Below are 7,539 nucleotides of genomic sequence, written 5' to 3'. Positions count from 1 at the left end.
AAAATGAAATGAATAAAATTAAAAATTGACATTATTATATTGCTAAATCTTAAGTCATTTCAAACAAAGAGTCCTGGTTAAAACATTGGATATTGAGAATATATGTTTATCTCTTCCTATTGAAACTCCAATATAATGACAGTAAAGGAATTTTTCATAAAAAGCGTATTAACCATGGTTAATACACTTTACAGAGAAGGTGAGATCTTAGCAGGCAAAAACATTTACACTAGTTTAGGAAAGATAAAGTTTAGGGAGTGATGTATGACTTAGCAAAATAGAAGAAATTATAGAAATTATAGTTTGAAACTTGTGGAGGTCATAGTACTGATAAGGTTGGGTCAATTTGCTCTGGATAATCTCCAAGGGAGTCAACACTTAGCTGCACAGACCCCTGAGGAGGCAGCTGTAAACTAGATATGGACAGAAATCCACTTTTGAATAGGTCCTTTCTTCTCTGCTGCCCTGGCAGACATAGACCTTTCGCCCTTACTCCTATTGGAGACCACAGTCTTGTTTTCCAGAAACAAACTAAATAGGCTCCAGATTTTGTGGATTTAGATACAACAGACAGTAGACATACCATGTGGAATAAAAATAGGGAGCATAAGAAAAAGGAGTTTCCTTTCCAACCCAGACAAAAAATCTGTCTCTCCACAAACAGAAACCTAGGAAGTTCTAATTTGGAGAAGCTGAATGGTTAAACAAACAAACAATGAATAATTAAAATGTCAACATAGCTATCTGGAGTCCTCTTCAGTTAAAAGAAGGCCAGAGACCTGCTCGTTTACCCTGCATTACCTATACCGTGTAATAATTTCCACTCTCATACTTACATCTTCTAAGCAGTTGTTAGTGTCTCAAATAAAATGACAGTTCAATCAATCACTGGACATTCAAGGGAAGTCTCAAACTGGAAGGAGTAAAACCCAAACAAATTACGAAAAAAATGAAAGAAAGGAAGGAAGAAATGAGGAAGGAAATAAATTATAGATGAAGCCCTAAAACTAAATAAAACAAAAAACTACTGTTAGATCATATAGGATTTCTATTTCATTTTAACCTTTTTTTTTTTTTTTGTGGTTCTGGGGATTGACCCCAGGTTCTCATGCATGCCAGGCAGGCACTTTGCCCCTGAATTTTTTGAAGACTCTCATATTGTTTTTCATAGTAGCTATTCCATTTTACATTTCCACCAACAGTGCATAATGGTTCCAGTGTCTTCATCTCCTTACCAATAAATATTTTCTTTTTATTTTTAATAAGAGTCATCCTAACAGGTGTGAGGTATTTCGTTGTCATTTTGATTTATATTTCCCTTGGTCATTAGTGATATTATACCTTGTTTTCATCTATGGTACCTGTTGTCCATTTGTACATCTTGAACACCATCACCACAACAAAAAGAATAAAAATATTAAAAAATAAATGTTCCTAGAAGAAGAAAAAATATGAATTAGCAACATTTCAAAATAAGAGTTTTAAAGAGTAAGATTTGAAGATAAAATTGAAAATATAGAGAAGAAGAAAAATAATAGAAAGATGCAAACAGTTTGGAATGGGTTACACAATTAGAAACTAGACTTGAGACCCAGAATTAAATTGACAGACATTTCTGAAAGAAAAAAATTAGAGAGCAAAAATTCATCCAAGAATGAATTGAATAATTCCCAAAAGTGAATGCCATGAAATGTTTCCCCAGGATACTTCAAATGTAAAAATGTCTGTATCATAGTGCCTTACTGTAAGAGATAGGTCCTAGACAAATTTAGAGGAAAAAAAATTCATGCACAGAAGAATTAGAATCAGAATGATATTCATTAGACTTTTTCAACTCCAACATGCAGAGCTAGAAAACAGACTCAAGTACTTTAAAATTCTGAGGAAAAATTATTTCCAATTCACAACTCTTTCTAGAAAAAAAAAGTCAATGATGAAGATTGATTAGAGATATACATTCAAAATGCAAACACTTAAAAATAAAAAACACAAGTTTTCTTGTCCTCTGGTGGGAAGTTCCTGAAGGTAATATTTAAGGAAAATGAAAGATCCAGAAATAGGGAGCTTAACATAGGAGAAAAGCAAAGAACCATTGTAGTCTAGACTGGGCACCAAATGAAGAAAATGGAGAGTTTCAAGCAAAATGTGATGGGCCTTTTGCAGTATGTAGGTCCTTAACAGATGTATTGGATCATTTGAGAGGAAAATAATTTTGTGTAAATAAAGACCAGAAAATGGACGGAAAGAGTGCTAGAATGGAAGAGAATATGACTAGAAATTATTATCAGGTGAAATTTATTATTATCAGGTGAAATTATTGCAAGTGTTAAAGTTCTCCAGAGGACATTATACTAAGAATGGAAGGTGGCCCTGCAGCCGCGGCCGCCACCGCCGCCTGGAGCTCGATGGGCTTCTGCGCGCAGTCTGTATCTGCCGAGTCCGCGAGCCTTGGCGCCTCCTGCCGAGGATCCATCGCCGCAGGCCGAAGCCGGGTCCCGAATCGGGACTGGAGGAAGAGGCGACGGCGTCGGGTGCGGGCGTCCCACGGGGGTCTGGGAACTGGCGAACCGCCTCCGGCTTCACGATGCCAGTATGGATAGAATAGCTTATGATGCTTATCCCCACCCACCACTTTCGAGACATTGAGCGGAAGCCAGAATACCTCCAGCCGGAGAAAGTTTGTGGTCCTCTTTGTCATGCTGATTCCATCCAGAGACTACGTGTATAGCATCATCAACGGAATTGTATTCAACCTGCTGGCCTTCTTGGCCCTGGCCTCCCACTGCCGGGCCATGCTGACTGACCCCGAGGCAGTGCCCAAAGGAAATGCCACTAAAGAATTTATCGAGAGTTTACAGTTGAAGCCTGGTCAGGTGGTATACAAGTGTCCCAAATGCTGCAGCATCAAGCCCGACAGAGCCCACCACTGCAGTGTTTGTAAGCGGTGCATTCGCAAGATGGACCACCACTGGTCAATAACTGTGTCGGCGAGAACAACCAGAAGTACTTCGTCCTGTTTACAATGTACATAGCTCTCATATCCTTGCACGCCCTCATCATGGTGGGATTCCACTTCCTGAATTGCTTTGAAGAAGATTGGACAACTGTCTACCTCATTTTGTTAAATCTACTGCAAGACTATGGCGTGAACAGTGAAGGAACAGCAGAGGTCCAAGTCTCTCTTCATGAAAGAAAGCAGCCCCATAAAGTCAGTTTGACAAAGTGCAGCTCCTTCTCACCACCACCACGGTGATCCTCCTCATCCTGCTGTGCTTTGAGGCGCTGCTTCCTCATTTTCACGTCAGTGATGTTTGGAGCCCAGGTGCACTCCATCTGCACAGATGAGACGGGAATAGAACAATTGAAAAAGGAAGAGAGAAGATGGGCTAAAAAAACAAAATGGATGAACATGAAAGCAGTTTTTGGCCACCCCTTCTCTCTAGGCTGGGCCCGCCCCTTTGCCACGCCAGATCAAGGGAAGGCAGACCCATATCAGTATGTGGTCTGAAGGACCCTGACCAGCATTGCCACTCAGACACAAACCACATCACAGCACTATCGTCCGATCTGTTCTCATGAATGTTTAGACCGAAAAGCAAATCAACTACTCTTAAAACCTTTTTTATGTCTCAAGTAAAATGGCTGAACATTGCAAAGAAAAAAAAAAGTCCCATATTTTATTTTTTAAAAATCATCCTTTTTGATTTTTTGATGACCGAAGCTGCTCTCTTTTTCCTTTTAAAATCACTTCTCTGGTCTCTGGTTTCCTCTCTGCTATCTGTCTGGCATGACTAACGTGGAGGGTGCTGTCTCCAGGCCATGTCCACTTCTACTAATTGAGTGAGACCTGATGCTGTGCATGGATGGACTGGCCCAGTAGGAAAGCCAGGAGGGCCCTGACCTCCCACTGCCCAGGAGGCAGTGGCAGGAGCCCCATGGGACTGAAATCTCACGGAGAGATGGCTGTTTGCCCCTTGAGGCCTGAGAAGGGCAGGATCAAGGCTGGAGCCTTCAGAAGGGCCCATGGTGCAGCGGCCTCATCCCCCAAAGTGGACACGGTTTGCCTCCTTATTCACAAAATCATTTGTTCTGCCTTGTACTTTATGGGCCTGGGTTGTGTAGAATTATTCTGGTGGGAAGGGAGAGAGTTGAAGGGGTCTTATTTGTATTCTAAATCAACAGATTTATCCTCTGATGATTTGGAAGAATATGAAGGAAATAAGTTTTCCATTTTAAAATGCCCTGTACAATCAAAGGATTGGGGTGGGTGGGCATGCAGTTTCAAGCAAGCTACATTTTTCTTTGTTACAACTACTTCCTCTCTGACCACCCCACCTCCCTCCCTTCCCTGGCAAGATGTCAATGAAGCAGTGTTGATTCTGGGTGGAACACACGTGCCCCACCATCAAGCCCTTCTCATTTTATAAATCTCTAACCTGGGTCCACCTTTGACATTTAAGAGCATGAAATGTGCATATACCCATGTCTTACTTTAACCTAGGAGACTGTTGTCCTGGCATGGAGCTAGCCTTGATCTGGGACGACATTTTTAAAGTTGACAGAAGGCGTCTGCTCACTGGACTGAGCAGGGGAACCCAGCCCTGCTGCATTGAGACTGGCCAGCCTTCCCATGGGAGGCACTTCCTGCATTGGGTCTCATTTGAAAGAGGTGGTGACAAGCTAGAGGAAGGACCAAAGATGGTGGGGAGAGGTGAGGAGGTAGAGAGTGCCCTCAGACACAAAAATAACCAGTCTGAATCCAGACCATCTGTGAATTTCCTACACTGATTTGTTTTTAAGTGATTGTCACAAATCTCCCTTTTTAGCTTTCGCTTTGGGGGGGGGCGGGGGATAAGTTTATTCAGTCTAGTCCTGGGTAGGGAGAAAGTTAATCTAGCCATGTGATTTTTCAGAAAAATAAGTGGAACTTGCTGCCTTTTCGATTCTGTCAGTGCTTCCACATGGAAACAATGCAATAAAACTTTTCCAAAAAAAAAAAAAAAAAAAAAAAGAAAGAAAAGAATGGAAGGTGGATTAAAATGCAGTACCTTATGATGTTTTCATACGTGCATACACTATGTGATGTTTAAATAAGGGTAAACATCAATCTCCTCAAATATTCAAATATTTATCATTTTTATGGGAAAAAAACATTTAAAATACTTTCTTCCAGCTTTGTGAAGCATTGAGTACATTGTCATTATTTGCAGTCACCTATTGTGCAATAGAAAACCAAAATGTACTTCCCCTGACTATCTGATCAATTTTAATTTCAATGGGATGTTTGTAAGAGAAGCAAGTATTTATTCTCAAATATTTCTTAATAAATTTTATAATATTAACTGTGAAATGTACTTTTTAAAATGATTTTGAACTATTTGAGATAAGACAATTCAAAACCCAGAGATTTTTATAAAGAATAAGAGTAGAAAAACGAGCATTTATTTTGATCAGTTGAGTTAGTGCTGATGGATCACACAAACACACACACAATCTTTGATGGGAAACTCAGTATGGAGATGTATCATAGGCATAAAGCTAGTATTAGAGATGAAAAACATTTTCATAATATGTGCATGAGTTGATCATATTGTAATTGGGATAAGATATTTGAAATCAAAAGAATGGGAAAGTTAAGGGTGTTAGCAATAAAATTAAAAGTGAAAATTCCAGGAATTGATGGATTATAAAGTCCTTCTAGGAAAAGAACTGTAGTTAGGGCATTTATCATGAGGATATTAGTATATTCAGCTATAAAATAGGGTAAATGGTCCATCATACTGAGAATTAAAGCCAGAAACAAGTTCTGACCAATGTTCTGTTATGTCAAAAGATATTTAAATATGTATGAAAGATATATAAACTTTACATATTGTTATGGTTTAGACATGAGGTGTCCCCCAAAGCACATGTGTGAGAAAATGCAAGAAAGCATAAAGGTGAAATGATTGGGTTATGAGAGACTTGACATAATCAATGCATTAATCCTCTTATAGGGTTTAACTGAGTGGGTGGTAACTGTGGGCAGGCAGGATATGGCTGGGGGAGGTTAGTCATTGGGGGCATGCCTTTGGGGCTTATGTTCTGTCCTTGTTGAGCAGAGGTCTCTCTCTCTGCTTCCTGGTGCCATGCTCCAGCTGCTTTCTTCTACCATACTCTTATGCCATGATATTCTGCCTTATGTTGGCCTCTGTAATGGTTAATTTGAATTGTCAACTTGATTGGATTAAGAAATGCTGATGATTAAGAGGCTTCTGGGTATGTCATTGAGGAAAGGTCTAGGAATGATTGGAATGTGGGATAGTGAACTGAAGTGGAGACCCTCCGCAAGCATGGGCAGCACTGCCTAAGAGGATAGTGGATTGGATGGAATAAAAGTTGGAAGAACAAGGAAGTAGATACAGATGCAAACTCAACTCTTCTAGAACAGGTTCTTGATTACTGTTGTGACCTGAGGATATCAGACTTTTGCTTCTTTACTCTTCCAAAGCAGACTCTGCCAGTGATTCTAGAGGGAGTTTTCAGATGCCTTGGTCTCGGACTAGGATAGCACTGTGGATCCTCTGTTCTGAGACTCGTTCTTGGACTGTGCAGCTACTAGCTCTTCAAGGTCTCCGGCCTGTAGATGGCCATTGTGGGCTATCCAGCTTCTGGTTGTGTAAGCTAATCTAATAAATTCTCTTTTATAATCATATTCTTGTTGATTCTGTTCCTCTAGAGAACCCTAATACAGCCCCTGAGGAATGGAGTTGCCCATGTATGATCTGAGACCTCTGAAATGGTGAGGCCCAAGTAAACTTTACTTCTCCAATATTGTTCTTAGGTCTTTTGGTCACAGCAGTAAAAATCTAAACACACAGACTAAAACATACACCCATATAGTATATATAACTTAATATCCATTGATCAAACTTCTTATTTATGTCAACTTCAGTGGGATATTTGTAAAAGAAACAAGTATATATTCTAAAATATATTCATTCTAAACTTAAAAATTTTTAAATTTTTATAAATATATAACTACATACAAGCACATATATACATATAAATACATGTATATACATGTATACACAATACTATATCTAAAATCCATCTACTTAAATAATTTACCATTTGCCTAATCTAATAATTGATCATTTAAGATTAACTTCTTGATTATGAGAAAATGTTTTTTTAAGTTTCTAGTACAATATTATTGGGAAAGGTCAAGAAATACATTTTCTAAAATAATTGGAAAACATTTAGTATTTCATTATAAAATAGTCATTTAAATAATTAATAAATGGTGGTAATGGTTACACAACATTGTGAATGTATTAATTCCATTGAGAGGTACACATAAAAATGGTTAAAACGACATATTACAGAGGCTGGGGATTCCCACAATCTGCTGTCTGCAAGCTGATGTAATTCAGCCTCAGTCTGAAGACTTTTCAGGGAAACCAGTGATGTAAATCCCAATCTGAGAGCAGGAATGATGGGATATCATAATATAAAAAAATGTATTTAACACAAATTACAGGCCAAAATATAAAAGCA

At 38.9% G+C, this 7,539-nt stretch overlaps 1 pseudogene; it reads left to right on the top strand.

Annotated features, from left to right (window-relative positions):
• Positions 1 to 2,608: 2,608 nt before the first annotated feature.
• On the top strand, positions 2,609 to 3,508 carry LOC124961732 (palmitoyltransferase ZDHHC3-like; annotated as a pseudogene).
• Positions 3,509 to 7,539: the final 4,031 nt, after the last annotated feature.

This window comes from Sciurus carolinensis, chromosome 12 (genome assembly GCF_902686445.1).
Source record: "Sciurus carolinensis chromosome 12, mSciCar1.2, whole genome shotgun sequence".
In the NCBI taxonomy this organism is placed as follows: Eukaryota; Metazoa; Chordata; class Mammalia; order Rodentia; family Sciuridae; genus Sciurus; species Sciurus carolinensis.
The sequence above is the reverse complement of the archived record's forward strand: the minus strand, read 5'-3'. Positions and strand labels throughout refer to the sequence as shown.